The 26,589-nt window shown below is 44.5% G+C and overlaps 1 long non-coding RNA gene across 9 annotated transcripts in view; it reads left to right on the top strand.

Moving 5' to 3' along the window:
* Positions 1–26,589, top strand: part of LOC122549174 — a 228,321-nt gene that overhangs the window by 166,774 nt on the left and 34,958 nt on the right. For 7 of the 9 annotated variants that reach the window (XR_006311446.1, XR_006311445.1, XR_006311447.1 and 4 more), the window contains one exon: positions 17,060–18,357. The exons of 1 other annotated variant lie outside the window; for it this stretch is intronic. This is a non-coding gene — a long non-coding RNA (uncharacterized LOC122549174). Of the gene's footprint in view, positions 1–17,059; positions 18,358–26,589 lie in introns of those variants that run through there. One more of the 9 variants, XR_006311450.1, reaches the window with a different exon arrangement.

Here is a 26,589-nt window from a genome sequence, read left to right as displayed (position 1 = left end):
GTTAGAGGATCAGTGCTGAGAGAGTGTTGCATTTTCAGAGGGTCAGTGCTGAGGGAGTGTTGCATTGTCAGAGAGTCAGTGCTGAGAGAGTGTGGGAATTGTTAGAGGATCAGTGCTGAGAGAGTGTGGCACTGTCAGAAGATCAGTGCTGAGAGAGTGTGGCATTGTCAGAAGGTCAGTGCTGAGGGAGTGTGGCACTGTCAGAGGGTCAGTGCTGAGAGAGTGTTGCATTGTCAGAAGGTCAGTGCTGAGGGAGTGTTGCATTGTCAGAGAGTCAGTGCTGAGGCAGTGTTGCACTGTCAGAAGGTCAGTGCTGAGGGAGTGTGGCATTGTCAGAGGGTCAGTGCTGAGGGAGTGTTGCATTGTCGGAGGGTCAGTGCTGAGGGAGTGTTGCTTGTCAGAGGGTCAGTGCTGAGGGAGTGTTACATTGTCAGAAGGTAAGTGCTGAGGGAGTGTTGCATTGTCAGAAGGTCAGTGCTGAGAGAGTGTGGCACTGTCAGAAGATCAGTGCTGAGAGAATGTGGCATTGTCAGAAGGTCAGTGCTGAGGGAGTGTGGCATTGTCAGAGAGTCAGTGCTGAGAGAGTGTGGCATTGTCAGAAGGCCAGTGCTGAGGGAGTGTGGCACTGTAAGAGGGTCAGTGCTGAGGGAGTGTTGCACTGTCAGAGGGTCAGTGCTGAGGGAGTGTGGCATTGTCAGAGGGTCAGTGCTGAGGGAGTGTGGCATTGTCAGAGGGTCAATGCCGAGGGAGTGTTACATTGTCGGAGGGTCAGTGCTGAGAGAGTGTGGCATTGTCAGAGGGTCAGTACTGAGGGAGTGTTGCATTGTCAGAGGATCAGTGCTGAGGGAGTGTGGCACTGTCAGAGGGTCAGTGCTGAGGAAGTGTTGCATTGTCAGAAGGTCAGTGCTGAGGGAGTGTGGCATTGTCTGAGGGTCAGTGCTGGGGGAGGGTTCCATTGTCAAGAGGGTCAGTGCTGAGGGTGTGTTGCATTGTCAGAAGGTCAGTGCTGAGGGAGTGATGCATTGTCAGAGGGTCAGTGCTGAGGGGGTGTTGCATTGTCAAGAAGGTCAGTGCTGAGGTGGTGTTGCATTGTCAAGAGGGTCAGTGCTGAGGGGGTGTTGCATTGTCAAGAGGGTCAGTGCTGATGGGGTGTGGCATTGTCGGAAGATCAGCGCTGATGGAGCGAGCACTGATGGCAATGCAGCATTACCTCAGTGCTTCACTGGATTATGAAGTATTACTGGAAGGTTAGCTTGAATTGTACCCTTTTACCTTGAGCTGAGCCTGACATGCACTATCTTCTAATTCAAAGATGAGAATTCAACCAACTAATCCACACTATAGTTTGCTCTTGAGTGAAACAATGAGTAATAGGCTATTCGACTTTGAGTGCATCGCCAATGAAGCCAATTCATTTGCCACCGGATGCCATGTGCATGCTTCTAACAGGGTTGCTCAATTTGATCTCCCCAGTAATCCATACTACTACAGCCTGCCAGGTGAGATTGGCTAACGTGGGACAAAAACAGACTGAACGTGGTGTAGCTATTCACTGGCTGAACTTGCTAAACAGTCAGGGGAGCCTTGGTATCTTTCTCACAATGTTTGTTCCAAGGAAACCAGCAATGACATGATAGTTCAACTGCCGATGTACTTGCCATTATCAGTGGTGTGCATGTGTCATCAAACACACCCTCCACCCGTCATTGTCATTGAATAATGGTTATGGTTCAGGTGGTTCTCTCCTAGCTGCCTGTTGGACTGGCTTGTATACCTCACTGAGTACAGCTTTCCCCTCGGTTTGACACACAGGGGAAGAATGCAAATGATTCTGCAACACTGCAAGCCCTAATATACAGCAAAAAAAACTTCTCCAAATCATGAGCCATCCTCCCATATTTCCATTCTTTCTCAACACTTTTCTGGTTCCCTCTCCTCTCTTTCCCCATCTCTTTTCTCTTCTTTCTTTCCTATTACTCTTTATTTCCTCCTTGTCGTTATCTTGGTTTCTTGTTCTTTCTTTCTCTCTGTATCCTTCTCCCCTTCTTTCTCCTCAGCTGCAATGCTCTTTGTTAGTCTTCCCCATTTTCTGCACTGCTGTTTCTCACTCCATTTTACGTGATATTTCCTTTCAGGGTTAGGAGAGCTGGGATGGGGGTGATAAGTAAAAGAGGGAGCAAGAGGCAGTGGTTGAACTCTTGTATACTTAGTTCTGGATGTCCCATTGCAGCTGCTGTCCGTTCAATCAGAATCCAGAGCATTCAAGTCCACTTTGGACTTGGGCATAAAGAAAGTGAGCTACAGGGAGAGGTTGAATAGGCTGGGGCTGTTTTCCCTGGAGTGGCCGAGGCTGAGGGGTGACCTCATAGAGGTTTATAAAATCATGAGGGCATGGATGGGGTAAATAAACAAAGTCTTTTCCCTGTGGTGGGGGAGAACTAGAGGGCATATGTTCAGGGTGAGAGGGGAAAGATTTGAAAGGGATCTAAGGGACAACCTTTTCACACAGAGGGTGGCGCGTGTATGGAATGAAATGCCAGAGGAAGTGGTGGAGGCTGGTACAATTACAACATTTAAAAGGCATCTGGATAGGCATATGAATAGGAAGGGTTTAGAGGGATATGGACCAAGTTCTGGTAAAAATGACTACATTAGGTTGGGATATCTGGTTGGCATGGACAAGGTGGACCGAAGGGTCTGTTTCCATGCTGTACATCTCTATGACTCTGTGACTGTATAAAGTGGGAACCAGTGGGGCTTCTGTCAGTTACTGAATCTTGGAAATCAGAGTTACTATAGCAACCAGGTGCAGTGCTAACATTAAGATGTAGATTTTACAAAGGATCCAATTAGAATAGGATATCAACTTCACAAGCATCTACGTTGAGTTTGGAGCTTCAGACGAGACTCCCTACAATTTTACCCACATCCCCATCCCAACCTCGGGTGCTGATGCCCGCCTGGCTCTGATTCTATCCCTGTGTTGAGAGCATTCCGGCACAGTGTCTCAGTGGTTAGCACTGCTGCCTCACAGCGCCAAAGACCCGGGTTCAATTTTCGGGTAACTGTCTGTATGGAGTTTCCACATTCTTCCCGTATCTGCGTGGGTTTCCTCTGGGTGCTCCAGTTTCCTCCCACAGTCCAAAGATGTGCAGGTTAGGTGAATTGGCCATGTTAAATTGCCGATACTGTTAAGTGCATTAGTCAAGTGGTGAATGTAGGGAAATGGGTCTGGGTGGGTTGCTCTTCGGAGGGTCGGTGTGGACTTGTTGGGCCGAAGGGCCTGTTTCCACACTGTAGGGAATCTAATCTAATCCATCCAAGTCACCCACGCTTGACGTTGAAGATTGTCAGGCAGTTTGGTCAAAGACGGCATCACAGCCGTCGATGTGCTGCTTGAGTTAGGTTTGATTAGAGTCTGTTTTCACTTTAGCCCAGGCTCAGTAAGGCTGACCAAAGTGCCAAGACCACTACTCCCACACTTGAGGACACCTTCCTGATGTGTGGAACTTTAATAGCACACCAGATGATGCTGTTAAGCATTTGCAGCTAAAAGTAGTTTCCTCTTAGCACATTCTGTTCAAACAGGGTGTATAAACAAGCCTGCTTTATACCTGTGGAAGCCAGACTAATCTCATTGTCAGGCATTAGTTTATAATAGATCGAGTAAACTGCAAAATAACACCGGCAAGGCTGCATTCTTGTCTTGTTTATGTTAACAAGTTAGTGCGAGAGGGTGTGATGACAGTGCTGCCTGATGAGAACATCGAGCCATTAAACCCAGGAGTGAGGATTATTTTAACTTCACACAGCCATGAAATCTTCCCTGAGGAGTGTGAAAGCTTCCCTGCAGCTTGTCATATTACAGGTAACTTTTAATTGATTGAATAGGGGTCATTTTATCTTGAGGTGATAATGCAAAACTTGTGATAGCAGTTCAGCTCCTAATAAACTCTTCTCCCCAGTTTCTCTTAACTCACTGAAGAAAGGTGTTTAATGGGAAGCTGCCTGATGTCATCTATTTTTCATGATCATTCAAGATCAAGATTACTCTTGATCAGAGTTTGTTTCACACTTAAAAAGTCACCCTCTACAGGCTTGTTTCTTGTTGGGTGATGGTCAGTGAAGAAACATTGATGGTCCTGTTGCATTGTTCTTAGAAAATCTTTCAGCTAGTGAAGATCTGACAGTGCTCTAGAAATAATGTTAGAATGAATAGCTGTTATTCCTTTTCTTATTGACAACATCATCACCAACAGTGACAACTCACGTTTATATAGCAACTTTAATGTTATAAAACATCCCAAAGGACTTTAGGGGAAAGTTGTCAAACCGTGGTGAAAGATATGATTTATACAAATATACTTTTTTTTAATAAAACATTTGGATTTAAAACTAGTGGCGCACGGATGTTGTAGTATTTTGAGAAGGTATTTAAAAATTAACCATGTCTGTGAGACTATAAGAAATAGGTAGAAGCTATTCAGCCCCCCAAGCCTGCTCACTATTCAGTACAACACAGATGATCCGACACACCTCATATCCACTTGCCTGTCCTTTCCCTATAACCTTAGATTCTTCATGAGTAGGGGAATCAAACCTTAAATATGCACATGGACTCTGTCCCCCACAGCTCTCTTGGCATGGAGTTCCAAAGACTGTCATTCCTGTGGTAGAGGAAATGCCTCCTCACCTCATTTTAAATTGGCACCCCTTAATTCTGCAACTGAGCCTTCTCGCCCTGGACTCTCGCATGAGGGGAAACATTCCCTCATTATTTACCCTGTGAAGCCCTTGAAGAATCCAAGAAGCTTCAGTGAGATCACCCCTCATTGTTCTACATTTCAGTGAGTAGAGTTCCATCTGTTCAGCCTTTGCTCAGGAAACAATCCCTCCCTTCATCCTTGTGAACCTTCTGTGCTCAGCTCCCAATGAAATCATATCTTTTCTTAAATAAGGGGACCAAAGCAGCTCACAGTCCTTTAAATGTGATCTCACCAGCACTTTGTGCAGTTGTTGTAAGATTTCCCTACTCTTATACTTCAACCCCCTTGAAATAAGGGCCAACATTGCATTCCTGACTACCTGCTGTACCTGTGTGCTTTGTGCACACGTATCCCCAAGTTCGTGTTGCAGCTTTCTACAGTTTCTGTCCAGCGTCTTAAAACCAGTGTGTTACTTGCTGGAGTATTAATGAGAGTTTGTGTATACTGTGAGAGATCATGACCAGAGAGAAATTGTTCAGCCATTAGCTTAGCAGAAGCTTGGATAAGCAAGTGATTTTTTTTAAATTAGCTCAAATTCTTTTGGCTAGTTTGAAAGATGCCTGACAGGAGTCAGATGCAAATATAGTTTTCCGAGAAAAAAACGAGATTGTTCAAGTAGTTAGGGAAACACATTAGCTCAATCAAAGATTTTAGTTTGTGAACCAGGAATGTCTGGGTAGAACTCTGCAGATTATTGAAAGATCTGAGAAAGTCTAAGCTCGCGGGTCTGAGAGAGATGAAGGAAAGAGGCCTTACAGGACCGGAACTGAGAAACGCTTTTAAATCAACCAGACAGATTGGACAGGGAAGGATTATTTGGATTTTGATTAACTATAAAGTGATGGTGTTAGGGAATAGATGGGATTTTGATTTTTTGTGTATTTTGAAATCTTTGGAACTGTTATATTTAAATAGCTTATTTTACTTTTATTTCATGAGTGAGCAAAAGATGTGTTTTATTATTAAAACCAAATCTACAACCTTGCATGCTGATGTTCCATTGAAAAACAGAATATGATCTTTCAGGGGAAATTTCATTGATGGAAGGGGGAGCAAGAGAGTTAGAGAACCTAAAGTTTAGGGTCACATTTGCAAAGTCTAGGCATCTGAAAGTACAGCTCCCAATGTTGCACTGATTTAACAGCAGGGAATCCCAAGATACCAGAATTATACCAATGTGGATAACTTGAAGGACTGTCTAGTGAGAGGAGCTTAGACATGGGTGCAGGAATGAAGAAGCCTGAAAACAAAGCTGAAGGGTTGAAATTTTCTAGCAATGACAGAGTCCACCCCCTAGGAGTGAAAAGTAGTCTCACCCCAGTGCAGTGAACTATGGGATCCAACGGTCCAGTTGTTCCAGGGACTTCCAGTTAAGAGACCAATCCTGGTTCTTCCCCCCTCTGCCCACGTGAGCTCTGACTGGGTTGACAGCAATCAGTGAGGCTGCTGCATAAACAGAAAACAATTGCCCAATAGTTGTCCCACCACAAAGCACACTCTCCCAGCTGCCAGCCTGTCGCCATTGAGCTGGGAAAATTCAGCCTGAGAATTGTACTGACGTGGCATTCTCAGATGGGACCTATTCACGTGTGCACAAGGGCGTGACAGCTGAATGGATGCACAACAATTTGTTTCTCGCAAGGAAAGCATTCTAATGCGACTAATGAGGTCACGTGTGGGTTTAGAAGTGTAGGGAATTCGCTCACCCATTCCTCTGTGCAAGTTAACCAAGTAAAACAGAAATAATTTAGTTGCTTTCTAAGCTCGCTCATAAGGCGTGGCTGGTTCATTTTGGAGCCATGACTTGGGTAGGTCGAGCTGAGATAGCATCGAGCTTCGAGGCAATCTGACCTCTTCCACCTCCTGTAGCAAGGCCCTAACTTCAGCAAGATATATGGGCCCTGTCTACGAGATCTTATCAAGTGGGAACTAAATTGTGTCACTGGATTCAGAGCCAGGTGTGGCGAGGTCAGGGTGATCCTTCAGCACTGGCGTCCACCGTTTTTGTTTTATTTGTGAGGTCCAGTCCCTAGTGTGCTGATGGGAACTGCATGTAAAGCCTGCTGTGGCCTGAGTGTTTGCTCCTGTTGAGCAAGCTCACGTCAGGCTGTGACTGAGTTGTGCGTATTCCCCATTTTAACTTTGCCTGCCTCCGGAAGGATCAATAGATTGTGATCCGAAGCTGTGCCTGATTTCTTGCCCAGCCCCCTTTGCACCATCGAGCTGCAATTCAGAGCCAAATACAGAGGAACCTCGAATATCTGAATTTTAGATTATCCAGCAAGATCGTAAGGTTTCGATGCTTGGCTGAACTATGTTGTCCAGCATTCAGTTATCTGGAATTCGATTAACCGACCAAAATACTCCCCTGCCGTCTCCTTCAGATAATTGAGGTTCCTCTGTAATTGAAAGAAAAGATAATGCAGTTATTTTGCACTTCCTATGACCAGCAGATGTTCCACTGGACTAAGTTTAAAGCACAGTCACTATTGAAATGTAGAAAACACAACATCCACTTTCTACCCTGCCAGTTCTTGCAAACAGTAATGTGATGGTGACCAGTTTACTTTGGATGATTGAGGGATAAATATTGGCATGGACACTGGGGATAGTTCATAGAATCCCTACAGTGACAAAGCAAGCATTTCAGCCCATCCAATCCACATGAAACTGCTAAACCCCCCCCCCCACCGACCCTGTCCCTGTAACCCGGCATCTCTTATGGCTAATTCACAACGGGCAATTTAGCATGGCCAGTCCACATAACCTGCATATCTTTGGACTGGGGGAGGAAATCCACGCAGACACTGGAAGAACATGCAAACTGCACACAGACAGCCACCCAAAGCTGGAATCGAACCCGGGTTCTGGGCACGGTGAAGTAGCAGTGCTAACCACTGAGACATCATAATCCTGCTCTTCTTCAAAATAGTGCCATGAGATTTTTTTCTTAAAGATATGAGACCTCAGTTTAATGTCTCTGCCACTCAGCACTGTGCAGGAATGTCAGTCTTGATTTAAGTTTTTTTTAATCAACCTGATCAGGGATATTATTACACAGCCATGCAGCAGGTGGGAATTGAACCCAGGCTTCCTGGCTCTAAGGTTAGGGACACTACCCCGAGCTTCAGGAGCTCTCCACGCCTTAATTTTATGCTTAAGTCCTAGACTTTGGGTTTGAACCCAGAACTGTGTGACTCACAGTATCTGGATTTGGTCTCCAGCAGGGTATCTTACCCTGATGCAACAATGTCTATATCAGCCCTCATAACATAAGAAATCAAGTGCAATAATAGGGTGGTCCTGAATGACCCAACAAACGTGTGTTAAAGCTCACTGATAAATGCAGATACTATGTTCAGAGGCACATTGCGACCAAGCTAATGTGAAGTTATTCGATTTCAGCGGAAGGGTGTGATTTCATTAATGTGCCATGCTTGAAGTGATGGAGTGTGAAACTTTCATAGCCTCTGATCACATGCCTGATAATGATGATATCGTGAGCACGTCTGAGAGAGATTTTTAAAAAAGACATATGGGGCAACTTTTTTATACAGAGTGGTTTGTGTGTGGAATGAACTTCGAGAGGAAGTGGTGGATGTGGGCACAGTTGCAACGTCTAAAAGGTACTGAGTTAAATACAGGAATAGGAAAGGTTTGGAGGGATATGTGCCAGGAGCAGGTAGGTGGGACTATTTTAGTTTGCGATTATGTTCGGTATGGACTAGTTGGTCTGAAAGGGTCCATTTCCATGCTGTATGCCTGTGAGACGTAAGCTAACATCCAATTGAGCCATAGCTGAGAGAGTTGAATGCTCCCATACTTAGCTTAACTGAGATGTACAGCTGGTTTAATTCCTCTGCACCATATTCCTCATTCTAATTTTATTCCATAAATATTATCGTCTCATTTGTTTCTCAGTTGATCATGGTTAAAGTGAGCGTTTTATTCTCCCGATGCTGCACTCTTCCACTCATTTCCCAAGACCAGTGATTTGTCATGATTTTTCTTCCTGGTTCAGCTTTCCCCTGGTCTCGCCAGATGATTTCGGACTTGTGTGGTTAAAAGGAGGTATGGTGACGCTGAGATAGTTTGGGTCAAGAATCCAACCTAAGGGGATTTTTAGTTGTGTGGTTGTTCTGTCAGTTTCAAACTGTTTCCCAGTGGCTGTCTCTTCATTTGGTAACGGTGGGAGGGCTGTTGGCTTTTTCTGTCATCTTCGTGGTCAAGTGGGTTGGATTTTCACCTCTGAGTCAGGAGGCTGAGAATTCAAAACCCATTCCAAAGACATGAGCACATAACCTCGGTTGACATTCCAGTTCAGTGCAGAGCTCATGCTGCACAGGCAGTAGGAAGAGCTGTCCCCGGCCAGCTCCTGGCTAATATCTGTCCTTTTTCCAGCATCGCAAAAACAGGTGATCTGGTCATTACTGACATTGCTGTGTGGGACCTTGCTGTGGGCTCATTGGCTGCTATCCTTCCTGTATGACGACAGTGACTATAGTGCTCAAAAATGCTTATTTCACTGTAATGCACTTGGGGATGTCCTGAGGTTATGAAAGGTGCTTTTAAAATGTAGGTCAATTTGTTAATAAGAGTCATAGAGATGTACATCTTGGAAACAAAGCCTTCATTCCAACTCATCCATGCCAACCAGATATCCGAAGTTAATCCAGACCCATTTGCCAGCATTTGGCTCATATCCCTCTTAACCTTTCCTGTTCATCCAGAGACCTTTTAAATGTTGTAAATGTACCAGCCTCCACAACTTTCTCTGGCAGCCAATGCGTGAAGAAGTTGTCCCCCCAGGTCTCCTTTTAAATCTTTCTCCTCTCACCTTAAACATTTGCCTTCTAGTTTTGGATCCCTATTTTCGAAAAAAGAGGGGCATGCATACCCTATGCATGCCCCTCATGATTTTATAAACCTCTGTAAGGTTACCCCTCAGCCTCTGAATCCCCAGAGAAAATAACCTCAGTGTGTTCAGCATCTCCCTATAGTTCAAACCCTCCAACTCTGGCGACATCATTGTGAATCGTTTCTGCACCTTCTCAAGTGTAACAACACGTTTCCTATAGCAGGGAGACGAGAATTGAACACACAAATGGATGATGAATATTCATTATAATGTGAATGAAGTCTCTGCATCATAAATCAACACAAGGGTTTGTAGCTGCACGCCTGGGGCTCTGTCTCCACAGAGACTAAAAGGTCCTTTATTGACTCCACTCCCTGATTCTGTTAGTATTACAGGGTCACTGCCCAGGATATTGTTGCAAATCCCAGATAGGACCATAACTACTGCATGAATATACACCTTCCCCCTTCCTGAAAGCTTTCATCCCTCTCTGACCATATCACCCTCATGGGCAAGTCCTAGATTTCTAATGGGGCACACATTAGTGCTGTCTCTAATGGTTTCCCATTGGAGTTCAAGCAACAGCAGTGGTTGAGTCAAAGGTGGACTCCTCCAAAGTACCGCTGTTGTTTTGTTCAGTAAATTGGGTGTGCTGAACAATTGTCAGTGAGGGTCTTTCTAGCACCTTCCATGAGCTGCTAAACATCCAAAGCTGCTCTTACTGACTGTCAATATCTGCCAATGAGAAGGACAGAAACTAATTCTTCATCTCCCCGTGTGCAAAATGATAGTGGGGTAATGAGCCCTGCGTTTCACACTGGGATGCTAAGTGCAATACAGATAGAGATCTTCTGTAAACTTTTAGCAGAAGCCCTGACATTTGATTAATCGTCTGCTGGCAAGTTGCTAAATAAGGAGAACGTCCCTTTTTTTTTGGATTTTGTTCTCTCATTCGGAAAGAAAGGCTTATTTCATGCAGGTTGCCCCCTGGCTGCTATTGTAACCCAGGAAAGTTGTCTGTCATTTGACAATTGGAAACAACTAAAGTCCCCAGTTGCTTCCAGCTTGCCTTCCAAACCTCCTCCCCCTTCCATTCTAGTTCCACACAGGAAAATCTGAACAGAGACATCTTCCTTCAAGAAATATGCAAACTTTCTACTGAACAACTGGTAACCTTTATATCTTCCTGAATCACAATAAGTGCTGAATGTCACAAATATTACATTTCTCATTCTAATTTTTAAATGGTTAAAAAGCATTCTAATTGACAGGTTTCAGGGAGATGCATAAAACAGTTGCGTGTTTAATGTAAAATCCCAGTGCTGCTCCAGAGAGGGTCCTCTGGTTCATTGCAAAACCAAACAGCTGCAGCTGTTCAACCAGTAGATTATCTGGTAATTATCAAATTGCTGCCTTTGGAAGCTTGCTGGTTAACAAATTGACTGTTGAACTTCCTACATTATAACAGTGGCTGCACTTTACTTAATTGGCTGTGAAACTCTTCAGGATGGTTTCAGGTCGAAGAAAGATGCTATATAAATGCAAGTTCTTTCTTCTGGGTTCTTTTAATGCTGTGTAATTGGCGGCTGGGATGGAGTCAGAATCAGATCAGAAGCAGCTCCACACTTCGGTGCACAAGTCAGTTCTTTACAAGGAGCTTGAAAACTTTAACCAGTCCATTTATTAGTAAATTGTTTCAAGAATTTTCTGCGTGTGTTGATACAAGGTTTAGTTGAAGGCTGTCGACAGTAAAAAAAAGAAATCTGACCTTGAGCTAGCCGGCTTTTAAAACCATAGTAAAATTGTACAGAATTTGAATACTGTTTCCATGCAGGTATGTTATTATATATCCACATTCTTGGGCCACAATTTTACAGGAGGAATTGGATGGAACAAAGGGCCTGTTTAAAAAGTTGCACTTTCACATTACAAAGTCCAGAGTGTGATACTGTTGAGGGTGGGTCGTGAGAGTCGGGCAGTGCTATAACCACTGACAGGCAATAACCTTCAAAGTAACTTGGCAGTGAGAAAACACTACTGGCCATTGTTCAAGTAGGTAAATATAGTGGAACCTTGAATGTCCAAATGAGATGGGCAGGCGCTGTTTTGTTCGGATAATTAATTATTTGATTAATTGATCCAATGCCTCTCCTCTGGGGCTTAGAGTTTTCTGAAGTTTGCTTTTTGCTCGCTCTGCCTGCCTTGCTCCCTCTCTCTGTCTCAGGGTTTGTTTCTGAGCAGAGACACATACTTGTGTATAAGGGACCTGCAGTATTGCTGAAACCCCCCCCACCCATCAGTTCAATGGCATTGACACAGCGAGCACTTGCTCAGTCTGCCCCCCATTCAGGAGACGAGGCAGCAGCACACTGCACGCGAGCGCCCACCCACTGTCTGTCCCCCCAACCCCACCCCCACCAAACTCAGCCCCTGCCCCCGTCAGACCACTGGAAGCTGGACTGCACACCAACAGTAAGACTGCTGCTGCTTTCAGATGGTGAATCTCAAAATAGCGCTCGCGCGTACACACACACAACATAGCCGTGCACACACACAACGTAACCACACACACAACCTTTAACTGCAACGTTTTGACAAGTTCCACCTTTGCCCTCTACAGGACAATGTTGGAGAGATTATCTTGGCAAAGGGGATTTAGGGTACACCTCCATGTCGAACTCCAGGGAAAGAATGGGGAGAGAGAGAGGCCAGGTAGCCAGTCATTTTGAGACGGTGCCTGGGCTCCCATCGATGTCCAGGACTGTTCTCGGCAGCATTTCAGGAAGCCAAGTTCATTTTTAATCATTGTAAACAAAAGACGCGATCAGTGTTGGCATCACCTCTTTGATGTAATGTTTCTATCGGGACCTTGAGATCTTCTTTGGATAATCTGAAATTCGGATAATTGATGTTCGGATAATTGAGGTTCCTCTGTAATGGCCAAAGGGAATGCAGAGGGGCCAGAGGTTTTAGCTACAGACCAGGGACGTGGAAGTAAGATGTTCACCTGCATTATCTGGCACAAAGGTGTATTGCAGGAACTGTTGGTAAATTCTTCAGTAAGACCAGTCTAGTATTGCTCAGATGACAGCAATAGTTTTGTGAAGGAAAGTGGAGGGCATTCATTGAGGGTTAGATTTAATAAAGGCCTCTGAGACAATTGCATGGAGTAGCCAGCAGCCTGCTCTATTGCACCTGAACTTGGGGATGTTTGAGATTGACACTGTGAGACAGACAAGACGTTGTCATTTACAGTGAACACTTCCTTTGACCAGTGATCAACAGATCCACCCTGTCAACTGACTGACAATTGTTCATTGCATTATTATTGACACCATTTTATTCGTCAGAGAGTTGGAGGCAGGGCAGGATTGTGGTTTTAATTTGCAGGAGCTCCAATCTCATTGCGAAAAGTAGGGCAGACAGTCTCCAGATTATAGCAGGATTATGTCTGCAGATTAATACAGTGAGTGCAAGACCGTTACGTAATAGAAATGGTGAGGCCAATCTCGATCATTTAAGAGAAGTGATTGACAAGGGAAGCACCCAGTCATTGTCATTCTGTCTGGGCTTTATGTTGTCGCTATACATAGCATTGTCCTTAGCTTTGCTCCTCCTATTTGTCTGGTAGCTCTGACCCGGAAGAACAGAAGGGTCAATTCGGAGGCAGAGCAGTGTTCATTCTCGGTTATTTGACCAGCCAGTGAAAACTGAGCAGCGGACAGAATGGGCCCGAATGCTTTTGGCCAGGTACCACAGTTCAAGCTGCTAACTTTATTGTGGCTGACCTCTTTCATAAGAGCATATCAGTAAACTGATTAGTGATGTATGCCTGGTTTAAGCAGCCTTCAATTGAATGAGATGCTTTGCTGTTCAGAGGTTTTGCAAAATCCTTCTGTTCCACTGGATTAGTGCAAGCCTCACAATTATGAGAGAAGTTTTCAATCTCCATCTGGGAACACTGCTGCTTTGTGTTGTGTGACGAAATAAAGTCATAAACACTAAGGTTTAATGATGTAGAACTGTTTTAAAAAAAATCTTAGGAAGTGCTCCAGCAGGAAGAGAATAGTAGTAGGACTACTCCTGAGCTATCCAGAGTGGCTAGATCCCTGGTTCAGTCCCTTCGCCACAAGGAGTGAGCTAAGCACTTCTAGCTGACTGCCAAATTCTCTCTCTGCTTCCGATTGGGAGACCGGCCTCGTTTCTCACTCTTGAGTCTTGTCAAGTGCTTCCTGCTGTTTCTTCATTTGGCTATACTGGCTGTGATTTCCAAACGTGTGTTCAGTGGCTGTGCCAGCTCATTATCGATGTTCATTTACAGTGAACATGGGCAAGGCACCATGACAGATATGGTTCAACCAGCCACAGTACGAGGAGAGGTTGGAAGGGATGGGAGAAACCAGATACTGTATGATTAGATATTAGAGCTTCCACCCACTACTGGATTGTGATGGAGTATTGTTCTGTTGCAATCCTTCATGGACTGACATATAATTGATAAATGCATTTCCTGGTATTTTGCTGAAATACACAAGCCCTGGTCCAGTCCTCAGTCTGTGCCGAACCTGTCGATCTCACCCAAGGAGGAACTTGAAGATTGGGGAGGGGGCCAGTGACCTCTGATAAATGAGTGGAGCTGGGGGGCGGGGGGAGCAATAAGGATTGGTGCTGCTAATGGTCATTCAGTGACCCCTGCTGGAAGAGAGAGAAAGCATATCTAGAGGCCCTCCTTATAAAATAGTCACCCCAGAAATCCAAAAGTGAATTCAAAAGAAACATTTTCACCTAGAGATAAATGAACTCGCTATCACAGGGAGTGAGTGAAGTAAATAGCACAGCCACAATTAAGTTGAAGCTGGGCAAATATAAGGGAGAAGGGAGTAGAGGATTACAAAGGTAGACTTAAATGGGCAAAGGTGGCAGGAGCCTTGAACTTTGCATCAATGTCAGTATGAACTGGTTGAGCTACTTCCAATGCCGTATATCAATTTTTAGAAAGAATTGCCTGCTGGCTATTTTGGTGCAAAGGCTGCTGTTGAGCTCTGGGATCATTTTTGCGCCTTGTTTCCTATTGGCAGTGAAAGTGGAGGGAAGCAAGACTGGGTCTCCCTGGTGAAGCCAGGATATGTGGCCTCCAGACGTATTTTCCACTCCACCCACCCTAATAATAAAAGTTTTTGAATAAAATAACCCAGCTGTTTAGGCCTCTTCTGGCCCTTCCTGCCTTTCTCGGGAAAGCTACTGGGCTTTTTCCTGCGCACAGGCCTCAGGCTCCAGAGTGTTTGCACAGCTCATTGCTCGTCCAAGCAAAGTCCACTTGCCCCCTGCGTTAAGCTCAGCTATCAGCAACAAATGCCTGAGGAAACTAGCCTCTAATTGGAAGCGTATATCATTACAGCATCCTTTAGTTTTCTGTCCTGTAAATGGAGCTTGGGTGACTGCGCAGATAAGGCCTCGCTGTGGCCTGTGAACCATCTGTTAGACAAGCCTGCGTTAAACAGAGTCTGCCTGCTCAGGCAGCTGTAAAAGATCAGTAGATCGAAGAAGAGCAAGGCACTCAGCCAATGTTTATTTCTGATTTTCACATCACAGAAGGCAGACAATCTAGTTATTATCCCAGTGTTGTTTGAGAAAACTTGCTGCCCACAAATTGGTTCATAGCGTTTGCCTGCAGTGATTATGCTTCAAAAGTACTCCACTAGCAGTGATGCATTAAGAGATATCTGGTAGCGGTGCAGTCCTCTCTAAGTCTTTCTGATTAGAGCTGGGTGAAAGCCAAACAAACTAAGGCGTTCTTGCAGGCTTGTTCCACAGAAACTGGCCCTTATCCCCAGCTACCGCACGTGAGGATGAATGTACGTGATCTACAGGAGCAAGAATGCTCTTCAAAGTCCTGCAAGCATCAAAAGGAGAGTCTGCCTGACCCCTTTAATAGCAGCATTCTTTGTGCAGTGAGGCTTAGAGACCCAACATCCAGATGTGGTGCTTCACAAAGAATAGAAAATCAATATGTGCAATGTGTGGACTGCAGTGTTCAAGGAGGCAAATCACCACCACCTTCTCAAGGGCAACTAGTGACAGACAATAAATGCTGGTCAGCTAGCAACCCCTGCATCCTATGAGTGAATAAATCAAAAAAGGAATTTCTTACTTGCTCAATGACTCCATCGGTGTGATGTTTACTTTGTAATAAAAATAACATAATTGTATTTGTGGCTGAAGAACTGAATTTTTTTTCTGAATTCAAAACATTAAGTTCAAACTTCTGTTAAATTAAGTCAAACATTTAAGTACCACCATTATAATATGTACATTATGCTGAGCAGAGTACTGCTGGAACATTAACTCTATGCAGAGCTCTATAGAGGATGCGGCAGTATCACGTTATAGTCATACAGATATAGTATGCAGGACTGATTGCATTTCAACATGGTTGACTCCACAAACTAGGAAGCTCAGTGATATTTTCATGAATGAGCAGCAAAGATCTTCCTCATCAGTGATGTAAAATTAGAACTCCCAGTTCCTCACTGACATTGTGTTTTTCAGTTCCTTATAAAGCCTAGTCTTTCTGTAAAACCAGAAATGGTCAAATGATTGTAGTAGCATTTTGGTGGTCAGGACATGTAGTTCACGGAGTCAAATGACCTTCCCATAGCAGTACAGCTTTAACCTTTATCTCACACCCCTGTACATTTGATGCTAATGGGGATTTCATGATGACCAGTTTAGAATTTTACAGTACAGTAGGAGCCTATTGTGCCTGTACCATCTCCTGGTGAGCTACCCAGCTAGACCGATTCTCCAGTCCTGTCAAAGGCATCAGTGTTCAATTTAGTGGCATGTGTGGTGACAGTACTGGCCATGGCTTGAACCCATGACTTTGGTACCATTAATACCATGCCTTAGCCACCTGAGCTAACCAGCCACCACACCAGGAGAGTGCTCCTTTTTGTCTCGACCACACTGGTTGGCATCTTTTTTGATTAGTACAGAGAAACAATGATTTTACATAGAGAATCTCCCAGTACTTTCTAGTCGATGTGGTCTATTACCATTAAACTGTTGCATTACATTCCTCCCACCATGCCACGCCCGATCCAAGTCTCATACATTATTCATATAATCCTAAATTTTCAACCATTGAAATATTCTCATCTTTTAGTAAAAGGTACCTGAACAGAACCAACGAAAGTGATATTAGTTCTTGGGAAATGCTTTGTCTCTTAGTCTGAGCCTTGATGGTTAAGACTATTGGTAAATGTCACAATGACCTTTTAAAACCAGGGGTCATCAATAAAATGGAGATGTTGATAAAAGCTTTCAGAGAGACTAGACTGCACTGCTCATAACGCTTCTCTAATTTGGACTGATTGAAGAAAAAAAAACTTTGCACTCGATTCCATATTAAGTGGATATCATCTCTCATTTGTAGGTTAAAACACTTGGCGACGATTAAAGGCTGTGAAGAGGAGAGCATGGACATGGTCTTCCATTGAGGTGTGCTTCGTTGTGAAGGACTGCACAGACATTTCTATGTATTTTCCTCTGGATTTGGTGTCGATTTAAAAACAAAAATGGTTACCACTTTTCAGAATCTGTTGCCAGCAGGCAAAAGATGGTTGGTCCAAAGGTGACACGTGTTGATGTAAATTGTTAATTGGATTAGACTCCTACACATTAACCATCCCCACATGTAGAACAGAGTGAGGGTAACTTCATGGTAGCTAGATCCAAACAGAGTGAAAGTATCTGATCTATGAACAGGGACAGTACTCGGTCTTGGAGCTGTCCACTGATGAATGCACAGTGATCACAATTCCGTTGGAACTGAAGTTTGCTACAAGACATGGACAAAATGCAGGCTGGGCCTTAGAAATACCAAAGATAACCCAAGCTGTGACTCACCAAGAAGATTCAATCTGATCAACCCCATTGAAATGGTATTACCATCCACCATCATGGCTTTACAGTCTAGGGTTCTCCATTGACTGCCTCCTTTATTGAAATGACCACTTGAATGGCTGCAGGGACAGGTTTGGAGCTGAGTATTGTGCAGTGAGTAGCTGACTTCCTGAGTGCACACTGCCTTTCTAGCACCGGAGGAAATATGCCAGGAGTCGATAGTCTGCACAGGTCAGGATGTGTGCAGCTGTCACAGGGCTCAAGTAAGGACGCAGGCATCTCCTCGATCAGTGCATCGTCCATCCCCTTTGAAGTCAAATGCCTTATCCAGACTTGAGCATATGATCTCTGTTTTTTTTCTCATCTAGAACTCACTGCCTGAAGCATCACCAGTTGGACTGCTGTGGTTCAACAGGAAGGCCTCAGGATAGGAAAACAAAATGGTCAGCCCTGCCAGTGATATCCACATCCCAAACAATCTAACTGGACCTGTACAAATTGACACACTCTGCACTATAATTGGAGCCAAAGACTTTTTTTTTATTGACTATGTGTTAATGTGTTTTATTTCCTGAAACATTTTCTAAAGAATTAGAGACCTACAGAACAGAAAGTACTTCTAATTTCAGTGGTATATAAAGCTCTATTCCAGTAACCTTAGGTCACACAAATGCAACAGGCCTGAAACCCTCTCTTTGTGTTCGCTTTTGTCTTTAATCTGGGGTTTTCTGTGCAGCTTCTAACTTCTTGTGATGATGACTGTCATCTGCAACAATAGTTTCCATATTTTTATCCCATGTTGCAGTGTATTTACTGAATTGTCTTGAGAACAATTCAGTGGGCGGCACGATGGCACAGTGGTTAGCACTGCTGCCTCACAGCGCCTGAGACCCGGGTTCAATTCCCGCCTCAGGCGACTGACTGTGTGGAGTTTGCACGTTCTCCCCGTGTCTGTGTTGGTTTCCTCCGGGTGCTCCGGTTTCCTCCCACAGTCCAAAGATGTGCAGGGTCAGGTGAATTGGCCATGCTAAATTGCCCGTAGTGTTAGGTAAGGGGTAAATGTAGAGGTATGCGTGGGTTCGCTTCGGCGGGTCGGTGTGGACTTGTTGGGCCGAAGGGCCTGTTTCCACACTGTAATCTAATCTAATCTAATCTAATCTAACAATGACTGTGACATCAGATAATTTGACAGAGTGCAGCAAAATTTGTGAATTCATGTTGAACATGCTGAAGGGAACATATTAGAAAAGACCTGAATATTATCCTCAATAAAATGCCTAAATATATTTAAGTGATTTTATTTTTTTTATATTTATCGTGGATGTTTTCCAGTTGTATCGGAACTAATTAGCTAACGTGATTTTAATTTTAATTAGAATGAGTGCATTTCACTGTAATTGTGACAGGGCCTGTTAAAGCTCACTAAAGTTTTGCCAAATATTACAATCCCAATGATGACTTCCTTTTAAATTATTCCCAGGAATAGTCAACATATTTTCCTGATGAGTAATAGGATGTGCCAACACATCCACTTTTCATTTTACTCATATCAAGGATTTGTGTAATTGCGGAAAACAGCCAGCTTCTTTATGTAAAGTAGGAAACCAAAATTACAGGACCAATAATTTCACTAATAAAGCAACTAAATCCCAAAATTTTACTGGAAACTTCTAATTTCATTTATGATGTTAGCAAAGGCATGCTTTAAAAGTAGCCTTCTAGGAAGACACGAGTTGAAAAGTGTGGTGCTGGGAAAGCGCAGCAGGCTCAATACAATGTTGAACTTTTGAACTGTCCATGCATGTGAAAAGCACAATCCTTTTGCACCCCAGTTGTTTGACTATAATATTCTTTTGCTCATCTCCTTGCATGTCTGCACACAACTGAAAGTTTCATCTAGTATGTCATTAGGTGAAAGTGAGTGCTGCAGATGCTGGAGATTAGAATCGAGAGTGGGGTGCTGAAAAAGCACAGCAGGTCAGGCAGCATCCGAGGAGCAGGAAAATTGATGTTTCGGGCAAAAGCCCTTCATCAGGAATGAAGCTGTGAGCCTTTGGGGTGGAGAGATAAATGGGAAGTGGGGTGGGGATGTGGAAAAGGAGCTGAGAGTGCAGTTGGTGGATAGAGGTGGGGTAAAGGTGATAGGTCAGAGGGGAGGGTGGAGTGGATAGGTGGAAAGGAAGATGGACAGATGGGTCAGGTCATGAGGACAGAGCTGAGCTGGAAGGTTGGAACTTGGATAGGGTGGGGGGAGGGGAAATGAAATTGGTGAAATCCACATTGATGCCATGGGGTTAGACCGTCCCGAAGCAGAAGATGAGTCGTTCTTCCTCCAGGTGTCGGGTGGTAAGGGAGTGGCGATGGAGGAGGCCCAGGGCCTGCATGTCCTCAGCAGAGTGGGAGGAGGAAGTTAAAGTGTTCAGCCATGACGTGGTGGAATTGATTGGTGTGGGTGTCCCGGAGATGTTTTCTGAAGCACTCTGCGAGTAGACATCCTGTCTCCCCAATGTGGGGGGGACCACATCAGGAGCAACGGATACAATAAATGACGTGTGGATGTGCAGGTGAAACTTTGATGGAAGTGGCCCAAAGGCTCCTTTGGGGCCTTGGACAGATGTGAGGGGGGAGGTGTGGGCGCAGGTTTTGCAATTCCTGCGGTGGCAGGGGAAGGTTCCGGGAGGGGAAAGTGGGTTGCTGAGGGGTGTGGACCTGACTGGGTAGTTGCGGAGGGAATGGGTCTTTACGGAAAGTGGATAGGGGCAGGGAGGGAAATATATCTCTGGTGGTGGGGTCCGTTTGTTGGTGGCGGACATGGCGGAGGATGATGTGATGTATACGAAGGTTGGTGGGGTGGAAGGTGAGGACCAGGGAACTTCTGCCCTTGTTGCAGTTGGAGGGGTGGGGTTCGAGGGCGGAGGTGCGGGAAGTGGATGAGATGAGATGAAGGCCATTTGGTGTGTTCTGTGGTGGAACTGATCCTTCTGGGAGCAGATGCGGCAAAGGCAGAGGAATTGGGAATAAGGAATAGCGTTTTTTGCAAGAGGCGGGGTGGCAGGAGGTGTAATCCAGGTAGCTGTGGTTGTTGGTGTGATTGTAGGAAATGACCGTGTTGAGTTGGTCACCATTGATGGAGATGGAAAGGTCCAGGAAAGGGAGAGAGGTGTCAGAGATGGTCCAGGGGAATTTAAGTCCGGGGTGGAATGTGTTGGTGAAGTTGAACTGTTCAGCCCTCTCGTGGGAGCACGAAGTGGCGCCAACGCAGTCATCAGTGTAGCGGAGGAAAAGGTGGGGAGTGGTGCCAGTCTAACTGTGCAAGATAGACTGTTCCACGTAGCTGACAAAAAGAGATTAGCATCATTACCTGGCTCCTGCAGACTGATGTGTAGAGTTAACTGCATTATTGCATCTGGCAAGCTCATTTTCAATTATCTTCGAGAAGAGACACAGTGGCTGTAGAGGGAGGTTTAATACAGATGATCAACTCTCAATTGTCAATGCTTTTGTCCCCCCCCCCCCCAACTACCATAAAAGTATTTTGTGATCTCCAGAGGAGGCTGGAGACAGAGATAGGAAGATAAGTGACTCAGGTCAGGGGATTGAATCATGAAAGAACATAGAACATTACAGCATAGTACAGGCCCTTCGGCCTTCGATGTTGTGCCGACCTGTGGAACCGATCTGAAGCCCATCTAACCTACACTATTCCATTTTCAGCCATATGCATATCCAATGACCATTTAAGTGCCCTTAAAGTTGGTGAGTCTATTGCTGTTGTGGTTCTGTTCGCCGAGCTGGGAATTTGTGTTGCAGACGTTTCGTTCCCTGTCTAGGTGACATCCTCGGTGCTTGGGAGCCTCCTGTGAAGCGCTTCTGTGATCTATCCTCCGGCATTTGTAGTGGTTTGAATCTGCCGCTTCCGGTTGTCAGTTCCAGCTGTCCGTTGCAGTGGCCGGTATATATAATAGTAATGTTGTCCCAGTCAAATTCATGTTGCTTGTCATCTGCGTGTGTGGCTACTAAGGAGCCTTAGTATTTTGTAATCTCCAGAGGAGGTTGGAGACAGAGATAGGAAGATAAGTGACTCAGAGATAGGACTCAGGATAAGACTCAGGAGCCTTAGTAGCCACACACGCAGATGACAAGCAACATGAATTTGACTGGACAACACTACTATTATAGGACAAGCCAAACAGAGAACAGCCAGGGTATTCCTAGAGGAATGGCACTCATCCACAGATTCAATCAATAAGCACGTCAATCTGGACCCAATATTCCGGCCACTGCAACAGACAGCTGGAACTGACAACCGGAAGCGACAGATTCAAACCACTACAAATGCCAGAGGAAAGATCTCAGAAGCGCTTCACAGGAGGCTCCCAAGCACTGAGGATGTCACCTAGACAGGGGACGAAATGTCTGCAACACAAATTCCCAGCTCGGCGAACAGAACCACAACAATGAGCACCCGAGCTACAAATCTTCTCCCATACTTTGAGTCTATTACTGTTGCAGGCAGGGTATTCCATGTCCCTGCTACTCTCTGAGTAAAGAACCTACCTCTGACATCTGTCCTATGTCTATCACTGGCTTCATACTGCTACTGCTGAAAATAATACACCATCTCAGTTCCTTAGCAATCGATGGCACCCCTCTCTCAGTTCAGGTGTACCGTGTTAGCGCTTCAGAACAAAAGCCAGTGTTTAATTTCTGATCTGACTGCAGCCTAAAAGACATCCAGATCTGAGGAAGTAGAGAATGACAAAGAGTGCCGAATACACACCCAGCACAAGTGAGTAGTGTCATTTATGAGTTGGAAGATGAGGAGGAAGCCCATCCCTACCTGCTGCACCTCCTTGCTGTGGCAACTGTGAACCAAGCCAGGATTTTTGCAGACTTGGTGTAATGTTTGAGATGCAAGTGAGCGTTTGACAATGTGCTGTATAAACAAAGACTGCCTCATAGATATCTCTGAACAGATTGATTGGAAGATGGTATTACACACCTCTGGAGTAGGTGGGACTTGAATCCAGGCCTGTTGGCTCAGTGGTACACTCACTACCACTGTGCCACAACAGCCCTCAATTCCATTCTCATGACCGTGCCTGATTCCACCTCTGTCACAGTTCATCTGGTAAGGCCCTCAACCATGCCCTTTTTGCTTCCAGTACTATTCCTGTACTGCCCTGGCATGACCTCCGTTCAGCTGATTATCTTTGTGTTTTGCTGCTAATACTCCCATCTTGGACTGTTTCACTGTTAAATGCAAGTTGTTGTTGGAGATATTGGTGACTGAAAGGTTGAGCCACTGGTGAAAGAACCTGGGTGGGTCCTGTGCATCAATGGTAGACTCTGCTAACCATAAAATCTGCTTGTATTTGAGAATATGCTGGATGTCACAACAGTGAATGGATGCATTATGTACCTATGATACTCATTGTAGATTGTTTTGCAGTGCTGCCCTTGAGACCGGCTCTTCAGCATATTTTAGTTTATTCAGATTACTGTCATTAACTGCAGCATTAGACTGGGCGTAAGAAATACAAGCAGGAGTAAACTAAACAGTTCCTAGAATCTGCTCCTGTGTTTAATGTCTATCAATGTCCATCCACTTGACCGTTCTAGTTCCATATTCCTCGATTCTACTGATGCATCAAAAGATTTCAATTTCAGTCTTGAATGTAGCCACCAATTGTGCCTCTGCTGCTGTCCAAGCTGGAGAATTCTAAAGATGTGAGAAGACCCTCTGGTCTGGCAACTGATTGTATCCCAGCTGCAATTAATTCACCAGTCTTCGTTACTATCATTACCTACACTAGCTCTGCACAGGAAGTGACCTGTACTGCTGGCTTGGCAGAAGTTGGTTTGAGTGAAGCAGCACTTTCTTAGGATTGCAACCAATGGATAATTTTTGTTTTCTAGTTGCTTCCTTATTCATGGCCATTCGAAAGCTGCTTTTTTTCCCCCCATTTTTGTTTGGCAGCAAGCAGTTACAATTTTGCAGATAATGAAAGTGAAATCTGATTGAAGTGCTCTCTTACGTTTTGCCATTTGACAAAATATAAGAAAGCCTCGCATTTTCCAGTGTCCGCAAAATATTGTTCCACTCCTCCCAGACAAAAATAGATGACTGCTTGTTAAATTGCAAGAAATGAGATATTTTGAGAGATGCGTGGTGTCTGAACCATTGCCCCAGTGCAATCATTTTTCTAAAGCCAATGCTCATTCAGGAGGTGTGACTGTCTGATGGAATCGAGTATTGTTTGGAAAGTATTCTTGAGTGTGATAATGCTGCCCTTCCATCAACCTTTAGGACAGAGAAATGAAAGATGACTAATTTGGGAGTAGTTTGGCTTTCAAAATGTAAGTGTGATTCTAATTTCCTTATTTTGGGTGCCCTGTAAAGACATATAGTTCCTCCAGTGGAGAAATTAGTTCAACAGAGCCTCACTGGGTATGCAACTTACCTATCATGGTTCCCAGCCATTACAATAGTGACCATGTTTTGGGGAATGCATCGTTGGCTTTATGGTGTTTTCGAGTGTTGGTGAGCGGTGCCACGGAAATGCAAGACTTCCCTCCTCCTTGAGGTTGTGACCGAGTTGCAATTCTCAGGTTGCAGCTATGCCACTAGTGGCGCTGCTGTGAAACCACACTGACCCGATGCATTGAGAAACGGCACACCTTTTGGTTTCGCGATTGTCGATGATGTAACCAGACTGAAGGTTGCAGGCAGTTTACCATTGCCCAGGTGCGACGTCCGTGGATGGACTGCATTTCATCACCGAGACAAAAGTCTGTTTAGGGGTAATCTCGCCTGAGAAACAGAGAGCTCTGATTTGTCTGTATTTGTCATTTGCGGTTTTGAACTTGGCCTGGAAGTTTGGAAATGGCTGTTCGTTGTGCTGTTGCATCATCAATGATTAAATTACAAGTCAGGACACAAGCATCTGTCCCTTGGTGTCTGCAACTTTAATATATGCAAATGAAGGGGAACATTGATTTACACTTTATGGTTAGCTGCAGTATAGCTCATGTAGACCAGATGATTGGATATTCCTTGTCTCCAAATGTTCAAGTGGTTGTACTAAAACAAAATGTATGGTCTACTGGATACAATGAAATAATATCTGAAGCGGTCACATCGTTGAAAGAACTTTGCCTGCATTTTGGGAGTAAAGGTCTGATTAATTTGTGTAGTATCAAGTTGAATGTGGTTTAACCGCCCCGGAAAACAGTGGTTTGAAGTGGCTAGAAAGATCCATTCTTCTTTCTGGTAATAATATCTTCTTTTATTTTTGCCCTTTTAGAATGAGTACGGTGTGATTTTGAACGTCTGTGACTTTGCAACTCAACGTCTTGTGCATTTTGAAACCAGGCACAAGAGCTACCCTGTGCTCACAGCCTTTCTGTAGTTCCAAGAATTGATGCAGTATACCATGCAGCAGCGCATTTGTGACCAGCCTCATTTGGAAACCAATGTATTATAACAGAAATTCTCTTCTCTCCACTCTGTGCAGTGTGAAATTTCACTGGTGAAATGTTTGCAATGCTGGCTGACAGTTTAAGAAAAATGAATGACTTGCATTTCGGGCATTCTAAAACTTTCCAGCAATGACATATGTTTTTTAAGTGCAGTTTTGTAGAAAACACAACAGCCAATTTGCAGACAGCCTACTCCCGCAAACAACGTCACAATGACCTGATAAGTACGTTTTTGTCGTGTTGGTTGAGGGATAAATATTGTCCAGCTGACCAGGGAGAACTCCCTTTCTCATTTATGAGTTAGATCTTTTGCATCCAACTCTGGGAATAGACAACACTTCATTTTAACACCTCGTGAAAGGCAGCATCTCTGACAGTGCAGCACTGCATCAGTATTGCACAGGGACCGTCAGCGTGGATATTTCAGCTCAGGCCTATACGGTAGGACTGGAACTCTCAATCCATTTGTTGGGAAGCGGGCGTGCTTCCCACTGAGCCAAAGGCTTTGTCCAGTTCTTAACTGCTGAACCCCTCTTGTGAAGTTTGCTGAACTGACAGTATGTTATAGCATCTATAGCTATATGTGCTGCTTGGACCAATGGAGGCATTGTTCTTTTAGGAGAAGCATACCAGAATTGCTGTTGTCACCCATGAGATCCTGATCTCGGTGAAATAAGGCACAAAGAAGCCAGGCTGAAATCTGAAGGCATTTGCGCCAGTACCAAATCTGTTTGTAACCACTGTTTCATTGTCAGTGGATTGCTTTTAATTGTTTTTGACAGTAGTGGCATGGAAGAGGGCATGAGATATGACCAGAAACGCACCATCTAAACTTGCTACAGTGCACCCATTATCTCTATGATGGTGAGCATAGCTATCCAGCAGTGACTGAGGTGTGCTGCATTTACTGACTCTAGATTCGGGCGTTGCTAGCTGCTTCAAGGAGACCAGTGGTAAATCTTTTCGTTTAAAAAAAATCTGTTTGCCTGTAGTTGCCCTGAGAAGGTGAGTTTCCTTCTTAAACACCTGCAGTCCATGTAGTAAAGGTCCTCCAGTATTACGGTAAGGTAGGGAGTGGCACAGTAACAACTGAATGTCTTAGCAAGGGCACTGTCCAGTTGAACGTTACCCTACATCCGAAACTTACAAAGTAAGTAGCGAAGGTTGGGATCTTTTCACAAACAACAGACAAATGGCAAAACTCACAAGACATCCAAAATTTTGAAGAAGAGTCACATTGGGCTCAAGGAGCTAACTCTTATTTCTTTCTTCACAGTTCTGCCAGAGCAGAGTTTCTTTACATTGATTAAGTGGACCTCTTGATTATCCAGAATAATTGATCTATCTGCCGCACTCCTGGTCCAATGCCTGTTAATAAAAGGGTTGCTGTGCTATTAAATATGAGTCAGCTTCCTGTCATCTTCACAGCATGGGAGATGCTGTGTCAGTGTCCTATCGAGATGTGTATATGTTTTGTACGTCTATAGTTACCCATACTCCAAGCAGTTGGAGCAGCCCACAACGTTTGAGAAACAAGGGCTGGATAGCCTGGATCTCCTAATTTATATGTTTATATGA

Source organism: Chiloscyllium plagiosum, chromosome 4 (genome assembly GCF_004010195.1).
Source record: "Chiloscyllium plagiosum isolate BGI_BamShark_2017 chromosome 4, ASM401019v2, whole genome shotgun sequence".
NCBI lineage: Eukaryota > Metazoa > Chordata > Chondrichthyes > Orectolobiformes > Hemiscylliidae > Chiloscyllium > Chiloscyllium plagiosum.
Note: the sequence above shows the minus strand (reverse complement) of the source record. Positions and strands in the feature narration are given on the sequence as shown.